The sequence below is a fragment of the Tiliqua scincoides genome, chromosome 14, assembly GCF_035046505.1.
Source record: "Tiliqua scincoides isolate rTilSci1 chromosome 14, rTilSci1.hap2, whole genome shotgun sequence".
Classification (NCBI taxonomy): domain Eukaryota; kingdom Metazoa; phylum Chordata; class Lepidosauria; order Squamata; family Scincidae; genus Tiliqua; species Tiliqua scincoides.
Window position 1 is genome coordinate 6,013,078 of NC_089834.1, and position 9,174 is coordinate 6,022,251.

The window sequence follows — 9,174 nt, forward strand, 5'->3', positions numbered from 1 at the left end:
TGCTGTCCTTCTTCCCAGGTAGACCACTAGTTGCGGAGGCAGCCTGAGCAATATGGGGGGGGGGGGCTTGCAGACATTGTGCAGACTGTGCATCCAGTGGGGTTGGGGAATGGTGGCTGCCTTGAGCCTCTGGCCAGGGTGAGAGCCAATGCCGTGGCCATAGAGAGACCTCTGCTACCTTGGGTTCTGCACATGCAGGAGGCAGGCCAGGAGTGCAGAATAGGTATGGTAGTTTAATATCCCATTTGGGAGCTGTTTGCAGGCCAGTCACCTGAGCCACTCTGGCCAACCCCTGTTATCTTACAAGGGGGCCCAGCGTGCGTGTCCTGCATGGGCCTCGTCTTCCTTGATCTCTTGGGGGGGGGGCTGGGCTACAGCCTCTCCAATGTCCTCTCAGCCACTCTCTCCCTGCAGCCTTTAGGAGTCGGCCACATGGTCTTTGAGGGCAGACTGAAGCTGGGTGCCTAGCTCAACAGGTTGGAAGATGTGGTGGGTTCAGGTCACTGACTGAAGTCGACCAAGAAGCTCCTGCATCATGAGAGTATGGCCATGGATCAACTCCCTCCTGGCATGAAGGAGAAGCTGACCTAGACCCTGCTCAAATGTGTACAGTGACCCTGTCACCCCCTCCAAGGCTGGGCTCCCCCCAATAAAATGGGTTCCCATTAAGCTTTGGGTCTCTCAGATCTCGTTTTCAACTACACTTACTTTGCAAAGACCCACCTTGTCCCTGAGGCTCAGGGTGAGGAGCAGCCATTCTCCTTGGGGGAGAAGGCTCAGCATGCCCTCCGGGAAAGGGCTTCACAGATCAGGTGTGACTCTTATGCCTCCAGTTCTGTGCAGGTTTCCCCTGAGGGCTGGGAATAAGAATAGGCCCTCAGTTTGGCTGTACTTGTCGTAAGAGGCGACTAAACAGCCACCGGGTAGATGGGACTCGTTAGCCTGGGAAGGCAGCTCATCTGAGAAGGAAAACTCTGATCCCAAATCTCCACTGCCTTGTGGCTACATCCAGTTATGGAAAAGGCTTCAGGAGTCAACCTTGAGGCAAAATCCAGAGCCGGAGTCCCTGAGGCAGTCACACAATCACGTTCTGGCAACTCCTGCGACGTCGCTGGAACCAACCATATTGGCTTCTGCCTTTCCATTGGACCATTTCAGCAACGTGGAGAGGGGGGATTTGCTGCATGGGTAACAGCCTATCCTCCATATCTACTTTACCCAGGCTTCGTGCACTGGAGAAGACACTCTGTTCCAGAACACTATTCAGAGCGCGATACCATAGTCTTCCAAGACTGAAGGATGCCAACAAGAATGTGCAGGTGCAGCATCTCTCCCTCTCCTGAGGCAAATCTCAGCTGCCATCACAAGCTGACCCGCAAGTTTCTAGTCCTCACTTTCTCCAGGCCTATACTGAGAACTAAATTTAGTACCCACCCTACCTCCCAGGGGCGATTATGTAATTTGCTGTTCACCCACAGTAGCAATGGTTTGCTAGGAAGCCACTGTTTACAGACTCCTGGTTGGGAAGAACATGCAGTGGGCTTGGCCAGAGGTTCAGCCCTGCTCTTGCTTCATTCCTCCAAATGTCACATACATTTTACAGTTGGACTGCACTGGTTAAAAAAATCTTCAGCTCACCGTCTCTGAATTATTTTGCACAGCTGTGGGGAAGGGAGAAGATTCCTCCCCAGGAGCTGGTGAATTCTGAGTGTGGGAAGAGCCCACAAAATGTTGTGTGCCAAGCCCCACAGCAGGCAGTCCTTCACACAGCAAAATCATAGAGCACTGAGGAGCTCTCAAGCAGCACCATCCCTACTTCCTCCCCAAAACACTCACTCAACATCTGCCATCTTGATCAGAAGCTGGATTCACACAGATGGTGGGAAGTCAACTGTTGGTCAAAGAGAGAGAGAGAGAGAGAGAAGTCTCAGCAGTGTTTTACAAAGAGAAGAGTCTGGACTGTATCACTTGCCACGACACATTCATTTTCAGTAGTGGATGGAAGGTATAGTTGAGGACAGTACGTTTCTTGGATATTCATGGTACCAAACAACTTCTGCCGCAGTAATTCTTCTTGGAAAGGTACCTGTTATTCCAATGATTGATCAAACACATGCTCAAGAAAAATCACACTCTTCTGCAGTAGAAAAGACCAGATGATTCTGTCCCCATTCCTAAGCAAGATGGTCTTGGTATTAAACTATCTTTCGATCTAGCCAAGCAAAATGGGCCATCATTTCCCTTGAGAAATGGCCTTCTAATTAGCCACTTTCTCCTCAACTCCAGCTCCCCCTCAGACACCTCTCCAGAAGAGAGACATGCTCCCCCTGACCTCTGCAATTCCAGATATAATCAGGATCTACAGCAAGGGTGCAGGGGCGCCTACCAATGTTCAGTAGCCAAGTTTTTCTACATCCCATCTGCCAAAAACCACCTCCGCCGATTAAATGGTGAATCGTGACCCAAGAGAGAACACAGGGATAGCCTGGCTGTAAACTTGCAGGGACCTCACCTCTGTGAACAAAGAAGTGAATCTCCGTCAGGATGTTCTGCAGAGCCAAACCCTTTACGGACTTCAGTTCCATGATATCTGAGCAGAATGTCAAGGTAAGACATGTTCCATGGCTCTCCCATCAATAAAGACAGCTGCCTGTTGAATTATTATTATTAATATTTATATGCCTTTCTTGAGCAGAAAACTGGAGGGCCCCCAATCACTTTCTGTCTTTTCAATGGAAACAGGCATTTGCTAAAGCAAGGAGGCAGGGCTAGCAAATTTTTCCTTTGCTTTGCACCTCCATCTCTCACCATCTAAGTTTTGACTGTGACAGGGACCACCTGTAGGAGGGCCAAGAGATACTAGGACACAGGCACCCCAGACAGCAGGAACTTGCTTGCTTCGCCATCCAAGCACCACTCAGGCTGGGGGACAGAATGTGGTCAGAGGAGGGATACTGACTGGGATGGTCTAAAAGGTTTCAAGGAACCGAACCTGACTCTGCCAATGCTACTCTGCCCCTCCCTCTGTGGGGAGGGAGTCTCAGACTTTCCCCGTGATCTACTTGCTCAAGAGCCAAAGGTGCTGTGGCTATCCCACCCCTCACTAAATTAGCAACTAAATTAGGTGGCACAAGTATGGAACACCTCACTAAATTAGGTGACACCTCACTAAATGACACCTCACTAAATTCGGTGGCACAAGTATGGAAACCTATGTCAGAACCACGTCAACCATTTTGTGCCCACCACTCCCAAGCTATCCTCACGAGGGGTTCGGGGAGTAAAACCAAGGATACTATGATATGCGGTGGTGAAGTCTTGGTTCAGCATCCAATCAAGGATGTTGGCAATGTCTGACTTGAGCGGCTGTCCAGTGCAGGTGTAGACTGTCTCCTCGGTCACCTTTCCAAAGGCCATGTTGGTGCTCTGGCAGAAGAAGAGAACAAAAACAAGACGGTCATTTAACTTAAGGTACAAATCACAAATCAAAGCTCCTTTGGCTGGGGGAGGGAGACACCAAGGAAAGTTTATTTGGCCCCTTAGGTCCATCAACAGGTTAACCTTGGGATGCTCATATGAAGGAGCCGATCACCCCAGCAACAACATCAGTGCTTGCCTGATGCTTGCAGTATGGCTCCAAGCTTGGTCCGGCAGTGCTACTGCAAGTATGGCCCAGCTAAGAGGCTGCAGGTGAAGAAATCAGCTCAGTTAGGGTTCGGCTGCATGATATAGGACAGCATTTCTTAGCATTTGTCCCCTGCCACACCTGCATGGTGCACCGGAGTACCACCGGACATAACTGGCGATGATGTCAATACCAGTTCCTTCTGGACTGGGAGGCCAGGCGCAGTGCAACAAACACCAGTAAGAGGCTCAGGGTGGATGGGAGGGTTTTTATGAGCTCTGCCCACTGCCGAGCCCCCTACCACTGCTTGGCATGTTACATTGCTGGTCTCACTTCCAGGTGTGGGGCCTGGGGGGGTCCCCATGTGTACCACTGGACAACACCTCGAGTACCACTGGTTGAGAAATGCCGACATAGGACATTTGATGTGTTTAAAAGCAAAGTAACAAAAAAGCCACATTCACACCAATCAGCAGGGAACCCCATTGCGACTACCACACCCTCTGACTGCTCTCCCGCCCATGTACCTCATGTGCAGTGAGAGACTGCTATTTTGCCCAGTCACGCAGATGAGGTCAGATTGAACCAAGTTCTCTAACACGTGGATGACTGGAAGCACTGCTGAATTCAAAGAAACAGACAGAGTGCAGTTGGGAGTTAACAGGTTAACCAACATTCATAGGTTTATAGCGGGGGTGCCTAAACCGTGGCACGTGAGCCACACGTGGCTCTTCCACATGTAATGTGTGGCTCGCAGAAATATGTTGGCCAAGCTCCTTTTTGCATCACAATTAATCTGAAAAGGTAAATGATCACCATATCACACCAGTGGCTGAACAAGGGCTGCTCCAGACGCCCTTCCAGGGCAGAAAGGGGAAGCTGCAAACAGGCTGGCATACCTGCAAGATGTTCAGAGCCCTGCGCATATCTCCATTCGACAGAGTCACCAATGCCTTCATCCCATCATGTCAACTCTGAAAAACAAAGGATGCTGTAAACAAACAGCTAGGCTGACTCTCAGTGCCACTCTGCAGAAACCATCAAAGATGGAACAAAGGAGTGAATCTGCGTAATGTCCTGGTTCCCTTGGCTCCCTTCCCAAGGTTTCAGCAGCTCTGACCTATGTCAAGTGTCATCTCCTGCGATGGGGTTCGACTAGATCAGAGGTCTTCAACTTGTCAAGAGGATTTGAACCCCGGCCCCCAACCACTATACCGTTAAAAAGAGCCCTGCTGAATCAGGCCAAAGATCCTTCTAGTCCAGGTTCCTGTATCTAATAGTGGCGCACTAGGTGCCTCCGGGAGCACATAAGACAAATAGACAGCTGTACCCTGTTGCCACTCCCTTGCATCTGACATTCTGAGGTAGCCTATTTCAAAAACCAGGAGGCAGCATGTACCCATCACGGCTTGGAACCCATGATGGACTTTTCTTCCAGAAATCTGTCCAATCTCCTTGAAAGGCCTCTAGTTGATCAGTTGCAATCACCACATCCTGTGGCAAGGAATTCCACGGCTTAGTTACATGCTGGGAAAAGAAATATTTATTTTCTCTGTTCTAACTCTCCCTCCACTCAATTTTAGTGGCAGTCTCCTGGCTCTAGTGTTGAGCAAGAGGGAAAAGAACATCCCTCTATCCACCCCATGCATCATTTTGTATGTCTCAATCATGTTCCCCATCAGGCACCATTAAGACCCTTAGCTCTGGCTACTTTCAAAACTTTCTTCTCAGAACAGCTGTGACAGCACTGCTGTTTAGGCCAGGCACCTAAACCTGCTACCTTTAGGCCAGGTAGTGCCTCATTTCTGGGTCTTGACCAACCTCCTGAAGACCTCCAGATTACTTCCAACCTTAAGACTCTATGGAGCTTGGCACAGTGCCCCGACAATGCAGGGGAGACAGTGGCGGCAACTAAATGTGGAATGGCCACATGTTCCCAGCACTGTGTGAATGGGAAAAGTATGTGGGAGCCACCATAAGCTGCCCTGAGCTCTTTGGAGGAAGGACAGTACATAAAATTTGCAAATAGTAAATAAATCAACGAAATGCAGAACTTCCTGTTTTTAGTCACCTAATGGCATTTTTAATTGTATTAAATATACGAATACAATTTAAGTTTACAATCATTTTTGAAAAGGAACTACCTAGTTAGTTACATCTAGCCCATGCCTTAGCACTCATTGGTCAGGACATTGAAAAGGGGGCTAGGTTTCATTTGTAGTGAGTAACAGGGAAGGATCCTGCTAGATCAGGTCCAAGGCCCATCTAAGTCCAGCATGTTGTTTCACACAATGACCCCCAAGTAGGAAAGAAAGTCTTGTTTCTCTTCTGCCTTTGCTCCTCTGCTCCTGGTACTAAGAGGCAGGTTACCATTGAATCTGGAGACAGCGTATAGCCGTTAGGACTGGTAGCCATTGATAGATTAGTCCTCCATGAATTTGTCCAATCCCCTTTGGTAGCCAAATTGGCCCTCCCAACACCTTGTGGCAGTGAGTTCCACAGGCACTGTGTGAAGAAGTATCTGCTTTTTTCCCATCTTAAATCTCCCATCAATCAGTTTTATTGGGTCCTGCCTGTCTGTTTCACTGTAATATCTCTGCAAGGAAGAGTCTGGAATATTCCAGAGGAGGCCCCAACCGCATTCCTCCCTGTGGCTATCTGATTTGTGTCTCGCCTCTGTTTAAATAAGATGCTCTGGCCAGTGAACTGGTCCACCCTTAATTATCTATTTTATTTATTGGATTTGTAATCCGCCTTTCTCCCCGAAGGGCACTCAAGGCAGCTAACAGCACTTAAAAAGACATAAAATACAAAAAATACATAAAATTATAAAATACAATAATAAAATAAATGATAAAACAGCAAGCCCAGCCGCAATAAAATGAGCAGTATAAAAACAATTATTTAAAAATCAGCCGTCATGCCCTCTATCAGGCACCAAATGCTTTCTGAAATAAGAAAGTTTTCAGGCCTCACCGGAAGGTTAATAATGAAGGAGCTGTTCAAACCTCAAAGGGGAGAGAATTCCACAGTACAGGAGCCACCACCAAGAAAGCCCTGTTTCTGGCCGCCATCCCCCTCACCTCTCTTAATGGTGGCACAACCAATAGGGGCCCCCCTGATGACCAAAGAGGATGGGCCGGACTATATGGAAGAAGGCGGTCTCTCAAATACGCTGGTCCCAAACCGTTTAGGGCTTTAAAGGTCAAAACCAGTACCTTGATTTGGGCCCGGAAACGAACCGGCAGCAGCACTGGCTGCACTAGCCACCGGAGCAGAGGCATGACAGGGTCAAACCGCCAACCTCCAGCAACCACACGAGCTGCCGCATTCTGCACTAGCTGCAACTTCTGGACCATCTTCAAGGGCAGCCCCACGTAGACCACGTTGCAATAGAATAATCTTGAGGTCACCATGGCATGGACCACCGTGGCCAGTTCCAACTGAGGCAGGTATGGCTGCAGCTGGTGCACCAACCAAAACTGGGCAAAGGCGCTCCTGGACACAGCCGACACCTGGGCAATCAGGAGCAGCTGTGAGTCCAGGATAACCCCCCAAGCTGCGAGCCTGCTTTTTCAGGGGAAGTGCAACCCCATTCAGAGCAAGGCGATAGTAAGTGCTTCAGTGGGATATGTGAGACAAGTGATTATCTTGCATATGCTCTTCATGTTTGTCTTTGTTTTCCTCCTGGTTTAGAGGGGCCTTCCATTGTATCTGATGGTTTGAGAAGCTGCTTCATAGGAGGGACTGTGACAATGACCTGCGATCTCACAGCTGGCAACCCGCTTGCCAAAATTACCTGGTTGCGCAATCTCTCTCAGCCAGAGACTGAAATCCGCTCAGCTGGCAGCCAAAAGGGCAACGTCTCCACCCTTCTCATCCAGAACTGCTCCAGCAATAGTGACAATGGCTACTACGTTTCCAAGAGAATCCCCTGGGACTGAGGGAGGTGCACATTTACAATTGTGACTGGTAACTTGTACGTCTTAAACTGTGGCCCGTGAAGGAATGAGGCTGACCATCTAATGAGCCAGACCATCAGTCCATCCAGCTCAGTTTTTCTTAGCAAAATCTGACAGTGGCTCTAAGGTTTCAGACAGGATTTTTTTTTTCTACCTGGCAATGCTACAGATTGAACTCACTGCAAACTTTCCACCACTGAGCTATGGGCCATTCCTTTTCAGATGCCAGGAGTGGGAGGAGGGCCAGGACAAAGTGTAGAGGCAATGGACAGTACCCCTGCAGACCTGCTGCCTGCTTCATGAATGGCTAGCCCTGTATTGATAGACCTTTCGAACCCATCTTCCTGTGCCACCCATAACCCCCTGGAAAGAGGTACCAGCACATGTGATGGCATCTAGGCTGTCTTCTCCCTCCACTTAACAACAGCATGCCTACTAAAGGTTTTGTGTATCTGTTGCCTAGCTTCTATTTCCAGGGTTTAACTAGAGTTGGAACTCATTGCCAGGATTCACCCTGCATGTAGCAAATCATAAGGACATGCCCCTCTTTCACCACTTGCTGACAGCCATGGGGTTGCAAGGGATGGGCTTGTCACTCAGTGACAGAGCCCTTGCTTTTTATGCAGATGGTGGCCTGTTCAGCCCTTGGTAGTATATCCCGATATGGTTGGGAAAAGACCCCTGCCTCAAACTCTGGAGAGCCAATGCAGGTCAGCGATGGACCAAGGGTCTTAACAGCAGACAATGTTCCATATTCAGCCATTCCACCATGTTCATGTTCAGCCCACCATGTTCAACACGTGAGCTGATGCAGCGATTTTCAACCTTTTTCATCTCACAGCACACTGATCGTCAAGGAACACCATCAGTTTTTTGACAATTGACATGGCACACCACACTGTTTGGGAAGGGCAGCTCACATCCCCCAATGGCCTTACTAATAAATGACTCTTGCCCAAATTTCCGCAGCACCCCTGAGAATCATTCACGCATCAACCAATGTACTGTGGCACAGTGGTTGAAAATAACTGAGCTGATGCCTCATTCTCTCTCATCTGAGCAGTTAAGCAACCTGCATATCCTCTGACCAACCATAGTCAGGGAACTGGTGTCTCATTACTCTCTTTCAGAGCCTGAGAACATTGCCGGCATTGTGGGAGGGATTGTCGTCCTCTTGCTTCTGGTGATTCTCATCTTCTTGGGACTCCTCTTATATTTTGGTCCCCATTTGTGCCTGAAAGGTAAGAGTAGCTTCCTGCAAATTTAAAAATGATAGATAGCTTTGGTGGAGGATGGAACTTCCAGGAGCCCAGTCCCCTGCAGTACAAAAGTCTGCTCCCTCCTTGCCCCACCATCTGCCCATTGGGAGAAATTCCTGGCCAAAGTACATATTACATCAACCAAGGTCAAATACAACCTTGCTATATAGCAGCCCTGCAGGGTGCAGGACGATGGGACAAGAGGCTCTGTATGGCACCCAATTCCTCCTTCTTGTCTCCAGCCTCCTTGGTATACTCTCTCCCACAGCTGTTGGGAGGTTTGTCTCCTTCTTGGCAAGACAATTGAGATAGATCGGGGTGGGCAAAC

At 49.0% G+C, this 9,174-nt stretch overlaps 1 long non-coding RNA gene across 1 annotated transcript; it reads left to right on the forward strand.

Annotated features, from left to right (window-relative positions):
- Positions 1-1,608: 1,608 nt before the first annotated feature.
- Positions 1,609-8,809, forward strand: LOC136634501 (uncharacterized). The gene is made up of 3 exons (XR_010793299.1): positions 1,609-2,607; positions 7,322-7,960; positions 8,718-8,809. It is a non-coding gene; the product is annotated as an uncharacterized lncRNA (long non-coding RNA).
- Positions 8,810-9,174: the final 365 nt, after the last annotated feature.